The 20,625-nt window shown below is 39.8% G+C and overlaps 1 non-coding gene across 1 annotated transcript; it reads right to left on the reverse strand.

The window, feature by feature from the left end:
* Positions 1-10,914: 10,914 nt before the first annotated feature.
* Positions 10,915-11,022, reverse strand: LOC130971674 (small nucleolar RNA R71). The gene has a single exon (XR_009082883.1). It is a non-coding gene; the product is annotated as a small nucleolar RNA R71 (small nucleolar RNA).
* Positions 11,023-20,625: the final 9,603 nt, after the last annotated feature.

The raw sequence follows: 20,625 nt of genomic DNA on the forward strand, positions 1-20,625 counted from the left end.
TTAGTGGTTGGAGTTGTCAAGCAAGGTTCAACATGGTTGTATGCTCCAAGTTGAAACACAAAGTTTGGTGTAGAGCTCAATTGAATGGGTCTAAGAAGCTGTTTGGCCGCTTTGGTGAGAATTCAGATTGCTTGCTACCCGGATGGAATCATGATGATAAAAAAGAAGACGGGTGCAAAAGCAAGGTTTGGGACCCCGGAATTCATTTTGGCAATCAACACTCTTGGGGCCTTGTCACTTGCTTTAACTTGCTTGAAGGCTTTCTGTGCCTAGTTTGGGGTCTCGGAGGATATTGGATTTGCAAACATTAGTGGAGATTTTTGGATGAGTTCAAGCACAAGCCGCCATAACAGGGAGCTCACTAAATATCCAACTTAAGGACTTTAACTAAAAGTGCTAGGTGGAAGACAACCCACCATGGTATGATCGTTCCTTTTTTTCAGTTTTAATTATAGTCTGTTTTGTTTGTTTTTGAATTTTGATTGAACCTGAAATTTTGCATAACATTCATATTAGCATTGCATTCTGCATACTGCATCAAAAAAAAAACACGCACGCGACGCGACAGCGTCACCGACGCGTCCGCGTCATAGGTGCGTTGGGAAGAAAAGAAAAGTGAACAGAGAGTCACGCGAGAGTGTGGCTGGAGGCGTGCCTTTGGCACAAATTGGTCCACGCGACCGCGTCGATGACGCGTCCGCGTCAAGTGGGCAAAATGCCTTCCACGCGTCCGCGTCACCCACGTGAATGCGTGCCTCAAAAATCAATGTAAAAAGGGTGTATGGCTGAAAGTTGAGCTAGAATTGGGCTAGACTCGTGCTAGAAGCACAAGCCCTACCACGCGTACGCGTGCCCCACGCGTCCGCGCCGTTTTCAAATTTAGGCCATCCATGCGATCGCGTCAACCATGCGACCGCGTCACCCAAAGATTTGGCAATATGAATTTCAAACAAAGAATTGCGTGGCCGCGAGGCTGCCCTCACGCTAATGGCACAAATCGATCCATGTGACCGCGTGGATGACGCGTCCGCGTCAATTCATAGAAGTGCTATCCGCGCGAACGCGTCACTCACGCGTCCGCGTCGACTGCGCCGCACAACTTATCTTAATTTGCCAAAATATCTTATCTTTTTCTTCCCCAAATCCTACTTTTTTTTCCTTTCTTATTTCTTTCTTCCCCCTTCATCCTTCTTCCTTCTTTCTTCTTCCTTCTTTCTCCTTTCTTTTTTATTTTTATGCATTTTTATGTTAGTATTGGAGCTTTATTTGGATTTTACTTTATTATAACAGAACTTGTGACTATTATAAGGATTGGTTTGACAATTGATATTTTAAATTTGGCTCTCATATATATTTGGATTTATTACTTTCATTCCTCTTTTAACTCACACTACTTGTAATCCACCTATATTTGAGATTATCATTCACAATTGTCATTATACAAGTGCTCTTTAATCTAGCTTATTTTAAATTGATGCTTGACCTATGCTTCTCATGCCTTTGCCTGCATGCTTTTATACATCTTGCATCTAATTGATTTAATATGCCTTGCTATATTTCCATTGATGTCCTAATTGCATGTAGTCGTGACCATGTATTTAAGACATTATCCCTTACCTTGGAATTGATTATCACTTGAACCTTCCTCCTCCCGGTTCTAGCTATTTGAATTACATGTCCCTTTCCTTTCTCCCTTTTTCAGGATGGCCACCAAAAAGGATAATGAGAAAGCCTCTAAACAAGCCACCGGCGAAGAGCAGAACGACATGAGCACCAGCTGAGAAACCACAACCCCCGCCCACCTACACAGCTTTGCATGCACCGAGGACGGTGCAACCCTTAAGTGTGGGGAGGTCGATACCGATCTCCGTGGGTTAGTACCTTCCTGTCTTAACACCAACGTTTAAATTAGTTGTTGCATTTGCATGTTTGTTTGATTTTGTGCATATATTACCATTACTTGGTTGAAGTAATATTTTCTTTTTCAAGAAATTTTTTATAGTATTTCACTAATTTAAATTAAAAACTTTTTGAAAAACTTGTTTGAAGAAATATTATATTGGAACATGATTTAGAGCTCGAACATACAAAACCAGGGAGATTTTGAGCCTACTTGATTGGTTGCATTTTACCAACCAATATTTTATTTTTGGTGTGTATTTTTTCTCTCTAAAATTGTGATCTTTGTCTTGCTTAATTCTATATTTCCATTATTTGATGTATGCATGCACTTATATGATTGAGGCCTTGTTTCACTGAGCTTACATACCCATATAGCCTTACCTTTCATTATCCTTTGCAAACCAATGTTGAGCCATTTTACCCTTTGTTCTTTACTTTAGCACATCATTAACTCTAAGCGAAAAACAATAATATCCTTAATTTGAATCCTTGATTAGCTTAGACTAATGAAAGTGCTCATAAATTAAGTGTGGGGAAAGTGGGTTTGGAAACGTTTGGTTTGAGAATTGAGTATGTTAGACTTTGTGTGAAAATGTGAAAAATATTAAGAACATGTTTATGCATTCAAAACCTTAATCATATGCATTGAAAAAAAATTATTAAGAAAAGAAAAATAGAAAAAAAAGAAAAGAAAAAAAAGAGCAGAAAAATAAAAAGGGGACAAAATGCCCCAAAGTAAATGGCAATAGCAATGCATATGTACTGTACTCAAAACTTGGAATGCATAAATATGTAGAAAACGCAATTAATGGGTAGTTATTGATTTTATATTACATGGATTGTCCTAAGTTAGGTGAAAAGTTTATGTTAATTAAGGATTCAGATTTTAGTCCACTTGTCCAAATACAATCCTACCTTGACCCTAACCCCATTACAACCCTTAAAAGACCTCTTGATTTGTGTATTGGTGCATTAAATTTTTGTTGATTTTTAGATGAAGATCAAGCTATAGAAAGTAAGATTAGTAGAGAATTGAGAGAATTAACCCTAGACACTTGAGAGTTGGAATGATATACACTACCATTAAGGGTTCAGTGCTTATTTCTATGTTCCCTGCTTTCATGAGCTATCTTCTTCTTGCAAGTTATTTGTACTTCATTTTTATGATTTAAATTAGTGAAATCTAGTTCATATTTGCTCTTGAAAGATTTATTTACTTTTTCACCAAGTAGGTAGAATCATTTTAGCATGTAGTTGCATTCACATTCATAGGTTGCATTGCATGAGTCCTGCTTTTCCTTACTCATTTATTTTGTCTCCTTGAGCTTAGCATGAGGACATGCTAATGTTTAAGTGTGGGGAGGTTGATAAACTACTATTTTATGGTTTATATTGTGTTTGATTGAGTGGTTTTATCAAGCTTTTCACCCACTTATTCATATGATTAGCATGTATTTACAATTTCTTCCCAAATTGTTCTATGATTGAAAACTTGCTTCCTAAAGACCTTTTAGTTGTATATTTTTATTTTACTTCGTACCATTTGATGCCGTGATATGTGTGTTAAGTTTTTCAGGCTTCATAGGGCAAGGATGGCGTAAGGAATGAAGAGGAAGCGTGCAAAAATGGAAGGAACACAAGGAATTGAGAAGATGACCAGCGAGAAGTCACGCGGTCGCATGGCTCACGCGACCACGCGAAATGGAAGAAATCAGAGTAACGCGTTCGCGTGCCTGACGCGACCGCGCGGACTGGAAGCTGTACGAACGACGCGGATGCGTGGACGACGTGCACGCGTGGTACGAAAAATGCTGAGTGACGCGATCGCATGGATGACGCGGCCGCGTGACGTGCGCGATCTGCAGAATTACAGAAGTCACTGGCAGAGATTCTGGGCCGCATTTCAACCCAGTTTTTAGCCCAGAAACACAGATTAAAGTCATGGAACATGCAGAGACTCAAGACATCAACTCAGAGCAATTCATAATTCACTTTTCATATTTTAGATGTAGTTTTTAGAGAGAGAGGTTCTCTCCTCTTTCTTAGGATTTAGGATTAGGATTTTTAGAACATAGGAATATTTTTATCTTCTTCATCTCAGGTTCAATGTTCTTATTTATTTATTTTCTCTTTTATTTGTTTAATGACCATTCATGTTATAATTTTCTTTATTTGATATAAATTGAGGTATTTCCAACTCAAGATTGCCTTTCCCTATTTTTTTATTTAGATTATTTACTATTGGCATTGGTTAGGTAATTGGTAACACTTGAGTTGTCAAACTCAGCAATGATTGAAACTGGCAGATTCTAATTGATCTAAATCGCTCTAAAGCTAGTCCTCCTACAGGGATTGACTAGGACTTGAGGATTAAGCTAATGCCTTTCCCTATTTTTTTATTTAGATTATTTACTATTGGCTTTGGTTAGGTAATTGGTAACACTTGAGTTGTCAAACTCAGCAGTGGTTGAAATTGGCAGATTTTAATTGATCTAGATCGCTCTAAAGCTAGTCTTCCCACAGGGATTGACTAGGACTTGAGGATCAAGCTAATTAGTCCACTTGACCTTCCTTTGTTTAATAAAGGAAAACCAAGTGAGATTAAAACCCAATTCTCATCACACCTGATAAGGATAACTAGGATAGGAATTCCGATTCTAATACCTTGCCAAGAGTTTATTTTATCATTACTATTTTATTTTTCTTATCATTTAACATACTTGTTCCATACTTTCAAAACCCCCAATTTACAAGACTTATAATCAATAATAAGAACATACCTCCCTGCAATTCCTTGAGAAGACGACCCGAGGTTTAAATACTTTGGTTATCAATTTTATCAGGGATTTGTTACTTGTGACAACCAAAACATTTGTAAGAAAGGACTTTTGTTGGTTTAGAAGCTATACTTGAAACCTGAATTTATTCTGAATTCTAGACCACGCAAAAGTTCTCTCTTCAATCTCTTCTTGCATTGCTTACTGCCAACTTAGATTTGTAGAAGCTTCTTAGAATGACTTAGGTTCATGGTTGTAACACCCTTACTACCAAAATCTCATATTTCTGGCTATGCCATGGTGCACGAAAATTACACTCACACTATGTAATTTCGCACAACTAACCAGCAAGTGCACTGGGTCGTCCAAGTAATACCTTACGTGAGTAAGGGTCGATCCTACGGAGATTGACGGCTTGAAGCAAGCTATGGTTATCTTATTATTCTTAGTCAGGATACCAATAGGGTTCTTTAGTTTTAGTTGTAAAAAGTGAAAGAGCATGAAATGAGTATTTGTTACGCAGTAATGGAGAATGTGTTGGAGTTTTGGAGATGCTTTGTCTTCTGAATCTTTGCTTTCTCCTTGTCTTCTTTTTCACGCACGCAAGGTTCCTATTATGGCAAGCTGTGTGTTGGTGGATCACCGTTGTCAATGGCTACCATCCGTCCTCTCAGTGAAAATGGTCCAGGTGCACTGTCACTGCACAGCTAATCATCTGTCGGTTCTCACTCATGCTGGAATAGGATCCATTGATCCTTTTGCGTCTGTCACTACGGCCAACCCTTGTGAGTTTGAAGCTCGTCACAGTTATTCAATCCCTGAATCCTACTCAGGATACCACAGACAAGGTTTAGACTTTCCGGATTCTCAAGAATGCTGCCAATGGATTCTAGCTTATACCACGAAGATTCTGATTAAGGAATCCAAGAGATACTCATTCAATCGAAAGTAGAACGGAGGTGGTTGTCAGGCACGCGTTCATAGATTGAGAATAGTGATGAGTGTCACGGATCATCACATTCATCATATTGAAGTGCGAATGAATATCTTAGAGAGAAACAAGCGTGTTTGAATAGAAAACAGAAATAATTGCATTAATTCATCGAGACGCTGTAGAGCTCCTCACCCCCAACAATGGAGTTTAGAGACTCATGCCGTCAAAAAGTACAAAGTTCAGATCTAAAATATCATGAGGTACAGAATAAATCTCTAAAAGTTGTTTAAATACTAAACTAGTAACCTAGGTTTACAGAAAATGAGTAAACTAAGATAGATAGTACAGAAATCCACTTCTAGGGCCTACTTGGTGTGTGCTGGGGCTGTGACTTGAGCTTTTCACGTGCCTGGGCTATTTCTGGAGTTAAACGTCAAGTTGTGACCTGTTTTAGGTGTTTAACTCCAACTGGTAACCTGTTTTTGGCGTTTAACGCCAGAATGCAACATGGAACTGGCGTTAAACGCCAGTTTATGTCATTTATATTCGAGCAAAGTATGAACTATTATATATTTCTGGAAAGCCCTGGATGTCTACTTTCCAACCCAGTTGAGAGCAAGCCAATTGGACTCTTGTAGCTCCAAAAAATCCATTCTGAGTGCAGAAAGGTCAGAATCCAACAGCTTCAATAGTCCTTTTTCAGCCTGAATTAGATTTTTGCTCAGCTCCCTCAATTTCAGCCAGAAAATACATGAAATCATAGAAAAACACACAAACTCATAGTAAAGTCCAGAAATATGAATTTTGCATGAAAACTAATAAAAACATACTAAAAAGTAGCTAGAACCTATTAAAAACAACCTAAAAATAATGCCAAAAAGCGTATAAATTATTCGCTCATCACGCCACTCTAATAGCGAGGAGTATTACGACGACGTTCATATACTTAATAATAAATAGGAGCCTTTGTAAAACTCGAAACCGTATAAACTATTCTTTTAAAAACCGGAAATACTTTTTATTTGAAAACGAGACAGAATAGAAAATAGCTCAGATAGTAGTTAATAACAGTTAAGTAATTAGGCAAACCAAAGCAAATTCAAAACCAAACAAAGCATACAAATTCATATGATGCATGTCTGCCCTATGGTTGATGAGTCTCATCTGTCGGTTATATAGCCAAATCTGACATGTCCAGTAGCGAACACTAGATAGGAACACCAAACACGGAGCAAGTAGGACCAGACCACAATTCTTGCACCTTACATGAATACCCAGAGTAAGGGGACCACCTCACTGCTTGCCTCTTACCCAGGCATGTTAGAATTCTCAACCCGTAGCAAGTGGTGATAGAACTCAACCTTTGCCTCTTACCCGGTGTCTCAAACTTTTATCCGGAGTAAGTGGACAACACCATTGCCTCTTACCCAGTCACATATATCTCAATCAAATTCAAATTTCATTTTCAAATCCATTATCAATATCATTCCATTCATTTAAAAATCATACTTTAAAATCAATACTATAATCCTTCATTCAAATTCCATCATCATCATTCCTTATTGCCACACTCATCCTCATCACATCTCCCATTCCGTTCATCAATAATCCAAACTCAAAACATAATTCATTTTTTTCTAAATAAATCAAACTCAAAACGTAATCACTTTCTTAATAGCTCAAAATCAAATCGTATCACTGATGAGCGGATAATTTGTACCCTTTTTGGCACTGTTTTTAGTATGTTTTTAGTAGTTTTAGTTAAGTTCTTAGTATATTTTTATTAGTTTTTAGTTAAAATTCACTTTTCTGGACTTTACTATGAGTTTGTGTGTTTTTTTGTGATTTCAGGTATTTTCTGGCTGAAATTGAGGGACCTGAGCAAAAATATGATCCAGAGACTGAAAAGGACTGCAGATGCTGTTGGATTCTGACCTCCCTGCACTCGAAGTGGATTTTCTGGAGCTACAGAAGCCCAATTGGCGCGCTCTCAACGGCGTTGGAAAGTAGACATCCTGGGCTTTCCAGCAATATATGATAGTCCATACTTTGCCCAAGATTTGATGGCCCAAACTGGCGTTCAAAGTCACCTACAGAAATTCCAGCGTTAAACGCCGGAACTGGCACCTAAATGGGAGTTAAACGCCCAAACTGGCACCAAAGCTAGCGTTTAACTCCAAGAAGAGTCTCTACACGAAAATGCTTCATTGCTCAGCCCAAGCACACACCAAGTGGGCCCGGAAGTGGATTTTTATGTCATTTACTCATCTCTGTACACCCTAGGCTACTAGTTCTCTATATATAGGACCTTTTACTATTGTATTTTCATCTTGGTTCTTCCGGTTCCCTCTCTGGGGCCGAAACCAATGATCACTATTGTTCTTATGTATTTTCAACGGTGGAGTTTCTACACACCATAGATTAAGGTGTGGAGCTCTGCTGTACCTCGAGTATTAATGCAATTACTATTGTTCTTCTATTCAATTCCGCTTGTTCTTTGTCCAAGATATCACTTGTTCTTCAACTTGATGAATGTGATGATCCGTGACACTCATCATCATTCTCACCTATGAACAAGGTGACTGACAACCACTTTTGTTCTACAAGCAATCAAGGCTCTAGTGAATATCTCTTGGATTCCTGATACACGATGCATGGTTGATCGCCTGACAACCGAGTGCTTGCCTGACAAACGAGCCAGCCATTCCGTGAGATCAGAGTCTTCGTGGTATAGGCAAGAACTGATGGCAGCATTCAAGAGAATCCAGAAGGTCTAACCTTGTCTGTGGTATTCTGAGTAGGATTCAATGATTCAATGACTGTGACGTGCTTCAAACTCCTAGCAGGCGGGGCGTTAGTGACAGACGCAAAAGAATCAATGGATTCTATTCCGGCCTGACCGAGAACCGACAGCTGATTAGCCATATACTGTGACAGAGCATAGGAACATTTTCACTGAGAGGATGGGAGGTAGCCACTGACAACGGTGAAACCCTACATGAGCTTGCCATGGAAAGGAGTAAGAAGGATTGGATGAAGACAGTAGGAAAGCAGAGAAACGGAAGGGAAGGCATCTTCATACGCTTATCTGAAGTTCCTACCAATGAATTACATAAGTACCTCTATCTTTATCTTTATGCTTTATTCGTATATCACTATACCCATTTGAGTCTGCCTGACTAAGATTTACAAGGTGACCATAGCTTGCTTCATACCGACAATCTCCGTGGGATCGACCCTTACTCACGTAAGGTATTACTTGGACGACCCAGTGCACTTGCTGGTTAGTTGTGCAAAGTTGTGTAGTGATCACAATTTCGCGCACCAAGTTTTTGGCGCCGTTGCCGGGGATTGTTTTGTGTATGGACAACTGACGGTTCATCTTGTTGCTTAGATTAGGTATTTTTCTTCAGAGTTCTTAAGAATGAATTCTAGTGTTTCAAGGTGATGTTCTTATCATCACCAAAGCTGATTGATCTCCATCAATTTAACTCTTGAATGCAATGTCCTGCTGAAGCTTGGCTAGCCATGTCTAATTCCTTTAGACTAAAGCTTTAGACTAACATTGCATGATTCCTGGAATTCTCATTAAGAATTTTGATACCTTTATTTTCTTTTTCCACTTAATTTTTGAAAAAAAGGAAATTACAAATTCATAAAATCCAAAAATATGTCTTGTTTGAGTCTAGAGTCTCATCTTAAGTTTAGTATCAATTGCATGTTTCTGTTCTTATTGCATTCATGCATGTGTCCTCATTGATCTTCAAGTTGTTCTTGATGATTTCCTTGTTTTGATCTTTGAATTCTCTGGACTTGAGTGTTTTGTGTGTCTCATATGCATTCTCATTAGTGTCAGTAGTATACAAACTGCTAAGTTTGGTGTCTTGCATGCATTATTATTTGATTTTAGTTGCATTATGATTATTAAAAATCCAAAAATATTTTTAATTTGTGTCTTCTCAAGTCAATAACACAGAGAATTGAAGATTCAGAACATGCAGCAGAGGAATTACACAGAAAAAGCTGGGCGTTCAAAACGCCCAGTGAAGAAGGACAGACTGGCGTTTAAACGCCAGCCAGGGTACCTGGTTGGGCGTTTAACGCCCAAAAGGGTAGTATTTTGGGCGGTAAACGCCAGAATGTGCACCATTCTGGGCGTTTAACGCCAGGATGGCACAAGGGGGAGGATTTTGTTTTCAAATCAATTTTTTTTCAAGTTTTCAAAGTTTTTCAAAATCAAATCTTTTTCAAATCATATCTTTTCAATCAAATGTTTTCAAAATCAATTTCTTTCCTTTTTCAAAGATACTTGCTAACAATTAATGATTTGATTGAACATTTCAAGTATGTTGCCTTTTCTGTTGAGAAAGGTTTAATGTTTGAATCATATCTTTTCTTGTTAGGCAAGTCATTAATTTTTTTCAAATCTTTTTTAAAATTGTTTTCAAATCATATTTTCTCAATCACATCTTTTTAAAACCAATCATATCTTCTTAACCTCATCTTTTTCAAAATAGTTTTTAATCAAATCTTTTTGACTTCTAATTTCAAAATCTTTTTCGAAAATCACTTCCCTTCTTCCCACATCCTTCTATTTATGGACTAACACTATTCCTTAATGCAAAATTCGAACTCCATCTTCTTTGATAAGTTCGAATTTTCTACTTCTGTCTTCTATCTTTCTTCTTCCTCTGACACCTCAAGGAATCTCTATACTATGACATAGAGGATTCTATATTTTCTTGTTCTCTTCTCTTTCATATGAGAAGGAGCAGAGACAAAGGCATTCTTGTTGAAGCTGACCCTGAACCTGAAAGGACCTTGAAGCGAAAGCTAAGAGAAGCTAAGGCACAACTCTCTGTTGAGGACCTGACCGAATTCTTCAAAGAAGAAGACATGGCAGCCGAAAACAACAACAATGCCAACAATGCAAGGAAGGTGCTGGGTGACTTTACTGCACCTACTCCCGACTTCTATGGGAGAAGCATCTCTATCCCTGCCATTGGAGCAAACAACTTTGAGCTTAAGCCTCAATTAGTTTCTCTAATGCAACAGAATTGCAAGTTCCATGGACTTCCATTGGAAGATCCTCATCAGTTTTTAGCTGAATTCTTGCAAATCTGTGACACAGTCAAGACTAATGGGGTTGACCCTGAGGTCTACAGACTGATGCTATTCCCTTTTGCTGTAAGAGACAGAGCTAGAATATGGTTGGACTCTCAACCTAAAGAAAGCCTGGACTCTTGGGAAAAGCTAGTCAATGCCTTCTTGGCAAAGTTCTTTCCACCTCAAAAATTGAGTAAGCTTAGAGTGGAAGTCCAAACCTTTAGACAAAAGGATGGAGAATCCCTCTATGAAGCTTGGAAAAGATACAAACAATTGATCAGAAAATGTCCTTCTGACATGCTTTCTGAATGGAGCATCATAGGTATTTTCTATGATGGTCTCTCTGAACTATCCAAGATGTCTTTGGATAGCTCTGCTGGAGGATCTCTTCATTTGAAGAAGACGCCTACAGAAGCTCAAGAGCTAATTGAAATGGTTGCAAATAACCAATTCATGTACACTTCTGAAAGGAATCCTGTGAACAATGGGACCAATCAGAAGAAAGGAGTTCTTGAGATTGATACTCTGAATGCCATTTTGGCTCAGAACAAGATATTGACTCAACAAGTCAATTTGATTTCTCAAAGTCTGTCTGGAATGCAAAGTGCACCAAGCAGTACTAAGGATGCTTCATCTAAAGAAGAAGCCTATGATCCTGAGAACCCTTCAATGGAAGAGGTGAATTACCTAGGAGAACCCTATGGAAACACCTATAATTCTTCTTGGAGAAATCACCCAAATTTCTCATGGAAGAATCAAGAGAGACCTCAACAAGGTTTCAACAACAATAATGGTGGAAGAAACAGGTTTAGCAATAGCAAGCCTTTTCCATCATCTTCTCAGCAACAGACAGAGAATTCTAAGCAGAACCCCTCTGACTTAGCAACCATGGTCTCTGATCTAATCAAAACCACTCAAAGTTTCATGACTGAAACAAGGTTCTCCATTAGGAATTTGGAGGCACAAGTGGGACAGCTGAGCAAGAAAATTACTGAACTCCCTCCAAGTACTCTTCCAAGCAATACAGAAGAAAATCCAAAAGGAGAGTGCAAGGCCATCAACATGGCCGAATTTAGAGAGGAAGGAGAGGAAGTGAACGCCACTGAGGAAGGCCTCAATGGACGTGCACTAGCCTCTACTGAGTTCCCTACTGAGGAACCATGGGAATCTGAGGCTCAAATTGAGACCATAGAGATTCCATTGGATTTACTTCTGCCATTCATGAGCTCTGATGAGTATTCTTCCTCTGAAGAGGATGAGTATGTCACTGAAGAGCAAGTTGCTAAATACCTTGGAGCAATCATGAAGCTAAATGACAAGTTATTTGGAAATGAGACTTGGGAGAATGAACCTCCTTTGCTCACCAAAGAACTGGATGACTTGTCTAGGCAGAAATTACCTCAAAAGAGACAAGATCTTGGGAAGTTTTCAATACCTTGTACCATAGGCAACATGACCTTCAAGAAGGCTCTGTGTGACTTAGGGTCAAGTGTAAACCTCATGCCTCTCTCTGTAATGGAGAAGCTAGGGATCTTTGAGGTACTAGCTGCAAGAATCTCATTAGAGATGGCAGACAACTCAAGAAAACAAGCTCATGGACTTGTAGAGGATGTTTTGGTGAAGATTGAAAACCATTACATCCCTGCGAATTTCATAATCCTAGAGACTGGGAAGTGCATGGATGAAACCATCATCCTTGGCAGACCCTTCCTAGCCACAGCAAAGGCTGTGATTGATGTTGATGGAGGTGAACTGATCATTCAAGTGAATGAAGAATCCTTTGTGTTTAACGCTCAAGGATATTCCTCTGTCACCATGGAGAGGAAGCATGAAGAGCTTCTCTCAATTTAGAGTCAAACAGAGCCCCCACAGTCAAACTCTAAGTTTGGTGTTGGGAGGCCACAACCAAACTCTAAGTTTGGTGTTGAACCCCCACATTCAAACTCTAAGTTTGGTGTTGGGAGGTTCCAAAATTGCTCTGAGTATCTGTGAAGCTCCATGAGAGCCCTCTGTCAAGCTACTGACATTAAAGAAGCGCTTGTTGGGAGGCAACCCAATGATTATATTTTATCTATTTCTCTTTGTTATTTTATGTTTTTTGTAGGTTGATGATCATAAGAAGTCACAAAATCAATTGAAAAAGCAAAGACAGAATGAAAAACAGGAAGAAAAATAGCACACCCTGGAGGAAGAACTCACTGGCGTTTAAACGCCAGTAAGGCTAGCAGTTGGGCGTTTAACGCCCAGTCTGGCACCATTCTGGGCGTTTAACGCCAGAAAGGGGCACCAGACTGGTGTTAAACGCCAGAAAAGGGCAAGAACCTGGCGTTAAACGCCAGGAATGGGCACCAGCCCGGCGTTTAACGCCAGAAATGGCTCAAAACGTGATTTTGAATGCCATTTGGTGCAGGGATGACTTTTCCTTGACACCACAGGATCTGTGGACCCCACAGGACCCCCACCAACCCCACCACCACCCTCTCTCTTCTTCACCCATTCACCAATCACCTCAATACCTCTTCCCCAAAAAAACCCCTCACCTATCAAATCCCATCTTTCTCTTCACCACTCACATCCATCCTTCATAAAACCCCACCAACCTCACCCTTCAAATTCAAACCACTTTCCCTCCCAAACCCACCCATAATGGCCGAACCCCATCTCCCCCCTCTCCTATATAAACCCTTCTTCACCCCTTCATTTTCACACAACCTAAAATACCACTTCTCCCCCTCTTTGGCCGAATACATAAGCCACTCCCTTCTTCCTCATTTCTTCTTCTTCTACTCTCTTCTTTCTTCTTCTGCTCGAGGACGAGCAAATCTTTTAAGTTTGGTGTGGTAAAAGCATTGCTTTTTGTTTTTCCATAACCATTTATGGCATCCAAGGCCGGAGAAACCTCTAGAAAGAGGAAAGGGAAGGCAAAAGCTTCCACCTCCGAGTCATGGGAGATGGATAGATTCATCTCAAGGGTGCATCAAGACCACTTCTATGAAGTTGTGGCCTTGAAGAAGGTGATCCCCGAGGTCCCCTTTTCACTCAAAAAGGGTGAATATCCGGAGATCTGGCATGAGATCCGATGAAGAGGTTGGGAAGTGCTTACCAACCCCATTCAACAAGTCGGAATCTTGATGGTTCAAGAGTTCTATGCCAATGCATGGATCACCAAGAACCATGATCAAAGTGTGAACCCGGATCCAAAGAATTATCTTACAATGGTTCGGGGGAAATACTTGGATTTTAGTCCGAAAAATGTAAGGTTAGCATTCAACTTGCCCATGATGCAAGGAGATGAACATCCTTACACTAGAAGGGTCAACTTTGATCAAAGGTTGGACCAAGTCCTCACAGTCATATGTGAAGAGAGCGCCCAATGGAAGAGAGATTCAAGAGGGAAGCCGGTTCAATTGAGAAGGCATGACCTCAAGCCCGTGGCTAGAGGATGGTTGGAGTTTATCCAACGCTCAATCATTCCCACTAGCAACCGGTCCGAAGTTACTCTAGACCGGGCCATCATGATTCATAGCATCATGATTGGAGAAGAAGTGGAAGTTCATGAGGTTATAGCCCAAGAACTCTATAAGGTGGCGGACAAGTCCTCTACCTTAGCAAGGTTAGCCTTTCCTCATCTCATTTGTCACCTCTGTTATTCAGTTGGAGTTGACATAGAGGGAGACATCCCCATTGATGAGGACAAGCTCATCACTAAGAAAAGGATGGAGCACACAAGAGACCCCACTCATCATGAGATCCCTGAGATCCCTCAAGGGATGCACTTTCCTCCACAAAACTATTGGGAGCAACTGAACACCTCCCTAGGAGAATTGAGTTCCAACATGGGACAACTAAGGGTGAAGCATCAAGAACACTCCATCATCCTCCATGAAATTAGAGAAGATCAAAGGATCATGAGAGAAGAGCAACAAAGACAAGGAAGAGATATTGAGGAGCTCAAGCACTCCATTGGATCTTCAAGAGGAAGAACAAGCCGCCATCACTGAGGTGGACCCGTTCTTTAATCTCCTTGTTCTTTATTCTTCTGTTTTTCGAAAATTAATGCTTGTGTTTATCTATGTTTGTGTCTTGTGATCATTAGTGTCTTAGTGTCTATGCCTTAAAGTTATGAATGTCCTATGAATCCATCACCTTTCTTAAAAGAAAACTGTTTTTATTACAAAAGAACAAGAAGTACAGGATTTCGAATTCATCTTTAAAACTAGCTTAATTAGTTTGATGTGGTGACAATACTTTTTGTTTTCTGAATGTATGCTTGAACAGTGCATATGTCTTTTGAATTTGTTGTTCATGAATGTTAAAATTGTTGGCTCTTGAAAGAATGATGAAAAAGGAGACATGTTACTGAGGATCTGAAAAATCATAAAAATGATTCTTGAAGCAAGAAAAAGCAGTGAATACAAAAAAAAAAGAAAAACAAAAAAAAAGAGAAGGAGAAAAACGAAAAAAAAAAGAAAGAAAAAGAAAAAGAAAAGAAAAAGAAAGAAATAAAGTTGTGATCCAAGGCAAAAAGAGTGTGCTTAAGAACCCTGGACACCTATAATTGGGGACTCTAGCAAAGCTGAGTCACAATCTGAAAAGGTTCACCCAATTATGTGTCTGTGGCATGTATGTATCCGGTGGTAATACTGGAAGACAGAGTGCTTTGGGCCACGGCTAAGACTCAAAAAGTAGCTGTGTTCAAGAATCATCATACTTAACTAGGAGAATCAATAACACTATCTGGATTCTGAGTTCCTAAAGAAGCCAATCATTCTGAATTTCAAAGGATAAAGTGAGATGCCAAAATTGTTTGGAGGCAAAAAGCTACTAGTCCCGCTCATCTAATTTGGAGCTAAGTTTCATTGATAATTTGGAGTCTATAGTATATTCTCTTCTTTTTATCTTATTTGATTTTCAGTTGCTTGGGGACAAGCAACAATTTAAGATTGGTGTTGTGATGAGCGGATAATTTGTACCCTTTTTGGCACTGTTTTTAGTATGTTTTTAGTAGTTTTAGTTAAGTTCTTAGTATATTTTTATTAGTTTTTAGTTAAAATTCACTTTTCTGGATTTTACTATGAGTTTGTGTGTTTTTTTGTGATTTCAGGTATTTTCTGGCTGAAATTGAGGGACCTGAGCAAAAATCTGATCCAGAGACTGAAAAGGACTGCAGATGCTGTTGGATTCTGACCTCCCTACACTCGAAGTAAAATTTCTGGAGCTACAGAAGCCCAATTGGCGCGCTCTCAACGGCGTTGGAAAGTAGACATCCTGGGCTTTCCAGCAATATATAATAGTCCATACTTTGCCCAAGATTTGATGGCCCAAACCGGCGTTCAAAGTCACCTACAGAAATTCCAGCGTTAAACGCCGGAACTGGCACCTAAATGGGAGTTAAACGCCCAAACTGGCACCAAAGCTGGCGTTTAACTCCAAGAAGAGTCTCTACACGAAAATGCTTCATTGCTCAGCCCAAGCACACACCAAGTGGGCCCGGAAGTGGATTTTTATGTCATTTACTCATCTCTGTACACCCTAGGCTACTAGTTCTCTATATATAGGACCTTTTACTATTGTATTTTCATCTTGGTTCTTCTGGTTCCCTCTCTGGGGCTGAAACCAATGATCACTATTGTTCTTATGTATTTTCAACGGTGGAGTTTCTACACACCATAGATTAAGGTGTGGAGCTCTGCTGTACCTCGAGTATTAATGCAATTACTATTGTTCTTCTATTCAATTCCGCTTGTTCTTTGTCCAAGATATCACTTGTTCTTCAACTTGATGAATGTGATGATCCGTGACACTCATCATCATTCTCACCTATGAACAAGGTGACTGACAACCACTTTTGTTCTACAAGCAATCAAGGCTCTGATACGTAAAAATTTAGATTTCACGTACAACCGGCAAGTATACCGGGTCGTATCAAGTAATAAAACTCACTAAGAGTGAGGTCGATCCCACGGAGATTGGTAGATTAAGCAACTTTAGTTAATTGGTAAATTTAGTCAAGCAAACATAGTTTTGATTTCATGAGCATTTTGATTTTTGAACATAATTGCAAGAATGTAAATGACACAGAATGTAAATAACTAGAAGATAGAAATAAAGTGAAAGTAAATAACGGAAACTTAAATTGCAAGAAACTTAAATGACATCAAAAGTAAATTGCAATAAAATAAAATGCTGAATTCTAAAGAGCAAGAGAGTAAGAAATAAGAAACAGAATGTAAATGACAAGAATAATAAATTGCAAGAATGTAGAAGGGAATTGGGTAATGGGTTTTCAAACACTAAAAACAAAAGAAATGAGAATTAATGATGGAGAGGATCATTAGGGATCAGAGATGTTAGTTTTCATGAATTGATGTTAGTCAAATCCTTCTCAATCATGGGTATAGATCTATGGCAAGTGGGTGATTGAACCCCAATCTCTTGGTGATTCAATCTCTCTCAACATAACCAATTGCCACTCTCGTGATCTAATTGTTCATGAGAAGAGATGAAGCTCATATATTATCCAGCCACACAATTTCTATAATCTCAACCAAGGAGAGTTACATCTCACATACTAACCAAGGTATATTGATTAAAGAAATCATGAGAGGATGAACTCTAAACTGAATTATGTGGCTCATTCCTCAAACTCACCACATAATTCATGTAGATTAACCCCTCTCTCGATGGTGGTTGAATCTATGAAGAGCAAGAGTTCCCTCTTTAGATCAACCACTAGAATTGAGGAGGAAAGATGGGTTCATCAATCCATTCCAACAAACAGAGCTCCTCCCCCTAATGAAAGTGGGGTTTAGTGAGTCATTGCTCCAATTTCAACAACAATTTCCATAAACAAGAATTAAACTAAGTGTAAAGGAAGAAGAAGAAGAATGAAGTGCTTAAAACTTGTAAATGAAGAAGAAAAGTTCCAATCGAAAACCAAAGAGAGCTCTCCCCGAAGTACCAAAAGAGTTCTCAAAATTCAAATGCAAAAAGAGTCTCAAAATTCTAAGTGTTAAAAGGTGTAAAAGTACTCAAAAAGTGTCAAAAGTCCTCTACAAGTACATCAATCTCTTCTATTTATACTACTCTAAAACTCTTCAGAGATCTTCAATTTGGGTTAGCAATGTGGGCTTTCTCATTGTTGATTTCTTGGCTCAATTGGAGGTGTTGCTAGGCTTGGAAAGGAAGGGTTCATTCATCATGATTCTGGCCCATTGGCTTGGCGTTATTGGCACTAACTCCAGGCCAAATGCACGTTGGCAACGTGCAGGATAATTTCCTGGGCATGAAGTATGAGACTTGGGCGTTGCTAGCCCAAGTTGTTGCCAACAACTTGCTTTTCCTCTTCTTGGCCTTACTTTCATGCTAAATGTAGCCCAGAATTTGAGTGTCAACCTTCAGCTTCAATATGGACTATTATACATCATTGGAAAGCTCTTGATGTCTATTTTCTAATGCCACTGGAATCACCTCAATTGGACTTTCCTAGCTCAAGTTATGGTTCCTCAAAGAAGGTAAGGTCAAGCTGCCAAGTTGTTGCCAAGTTGTTGTGAATAACGCACCCTCAACCCCAAGTTGGCAACGTGCCCGTGCATCACTCTCCCAAGGCAAGGACTTGGGGCTGGCATTGTTGCAAAACACGCCCCCCTTGTGGCACGTTGGCAACGTGCTCGACCCACACCCCAAAGCCAATCTCTAGCTTTCTTGAATTTCACTTCATGTTTTTGTTTTTAGGGCCTAAAGATGACTCTGGTTTGGCTTCAATTTTGTGCTCCATCATAGACTATTATATATGGTTGGAAAGCTCTGAATGTCAGCTTTCCAATGCAACTGGAATCACTCAATTTGGATCTCTGTAGCTCAAGATATCTTCCATTGAAGAGGACATGGTCAGGCTGCCTTGTTGGAGTTGTTGTGAATAACGCCCATACATTTCAAGTTAGCAACGTGCACCATAATTTCCTGGCGTTGTTGTGAATAACTTCTTCTCTTTAGCACGTTGGCAACGTGCTCGAGCCCTTCTCAAGGCTCCATGCTTGCTTCCTGGCGTTGGCAACGTGCATGGCAAGGCCATTGGGCGTTGGCAACGTGTTTGGTGCGCTTGTGGGCGTTTGGAACTTGGTTGGCACGGCTGGTGGGCGTTGACAACGTGCATGGTGAGGCTTGGCGTTGGCAACTTGATTTTGGCGTTGGCAACGTGAATGGTGAGGCTTGTGGACGTTAGCAACTTGGTTGGCAAGGCTTGGCAACGTTAGCAACTTGGTTGGCAAGGCTTGGCAACGTTAGCAACTTGGTTGGCAAGGCTTGGCGTTGGCAACTTGATTTTGGCGTTGGCAACGTGAATGGTGAGGCCATTGGGCGTTGGCAACTTGGTTGGCACCAAGACTTGGTGCCTAGCCAAGCAACCATTCCTAGCGTTGTTGCCAAACACGCCAATGCTTCCTAGCTCCAACAACGTGCTCGAGCTCCTTTTGGTGCCATAATTGCTTGTGTGTGGCGTTGGCAACGCCCTCCTCAAGTTGGCAACGTGCTTCACTTCATCCAGGGCCAAGCTTATGTGTGGCGTTGCCTTCAACAACGCCCATGGTTCTTGGCGTTGGCAACGCCCTCGACACTCCTTCATGGCTCAAGTTCCTTGCTTGTGTGGGCGTTGGCAACTTGGTTCTAGAGTTGGCAACGCCAGCTCTTCCTCCAGGGCCAAGTTTGCTTGCTTGTGGCTTGTGTGTGGCGTTGGCAACGTGCTCCTCAAGTTGGCAACGCCAACTTTGCTTCTCCAGGGCTGCCTGGCGTTGCCAAGAACAACGCCCCTTATCCTCCAAGTTGGCAACGCCAACTCCTCTTCCTGGCGTTGCCAAGAACAACGCCCCTTATGTCCAAGTTGGCAACGCCAACTTCTTGCCCAGCTTGCATCATTCTTGCTTCCATGCATCCTTGTTTCATCACCTATCATCAACAAGGGAAATAGCTTCAAAGTCTTACCAATTCATGCAATAAATTTCATGAGATTCATTCATACTCATTCATATATGCATTCCTTAAAGCATTTGCATGAATTTGGCTAGAATTAACATGTTCCTTGATATCATCATGCATGGAAACAAAACTCATAAAAGGATTTGTTTATTTAGAAAAAATGAGTGAAATTAAGCTAAAACTAACTAAACTAACTAACTAATAATGCAAATATGCATTTGCATCACAACACCAAACTTAAAGTATTGCTTGTCCTCAAGCAAAATATAAAGGACTTTGTCACAAGAATTTAAGATGTAAGACTTGAATGTTCTTCCAGAGAGTAATTTTCATTGAGCATATTGTCCTAACTTGTGTGGTCATTAATTTATTGTAATTGAACACAACTATTCAACTTTTTCAATTAAAAATGCTTGCTTCACTACTAAATTGGTTAACTTCACTAGACTTCTTTCATACCTTAGCACATGATCCTTGAACCAATTTTTTTCTGCTTATTTCTTTTTCCTTCTTTTTTTTTTCTTTCCCCTTTTTCTTTCAATTAAGCTCGAAATCTTGTCTTAAGGCGGCTCTTTAGCATAAGCTTTCAATCAACAATCCCAAACCAGTTGGTTCAAGTTGTTAAGTGTTGAGACACTCTTAAAGATTTACTCACTCAAGCCTCTTTCCTTAACACATTCAGTCACAGGCATATAACATTGAAATCTTGTTTGGATAGTGGTGTCCAGCACCTCTTTGGGTTGCTAAATGTTCTGTTATAGAGCTACTCTTGATTGTGGGTTTTCAATCGATAATCCCGAGTTAGTTAACTCAAGTTACCGGGTGATGAAGCACCCCTCGGATTTACTAGCCCAAGTATGTCTCTTAACATCAATCACCACAGACACATATCCAAATTTTGTCATTGATGCCTAGCCTTCCATTCTTTGTATT

The sequence above is a fragment of the Arachis stenosperma genome, chromosome 3 (genome assembly GCF_014773155.1).
Source record: "Arachis stenosperma cultivar V10309 chromosome 3, arast.V10309.gnm1.PFL2, whole genome shotgun sequence".
In the NCBI taxonomy this organism is placed as follows: domain Eukaryota; kingdom Viridiplantae; phylum Streptophyta; class Magnoliopsida; order Fabales; family Fabaceae; genus Arachis; species Arachis stenosperma.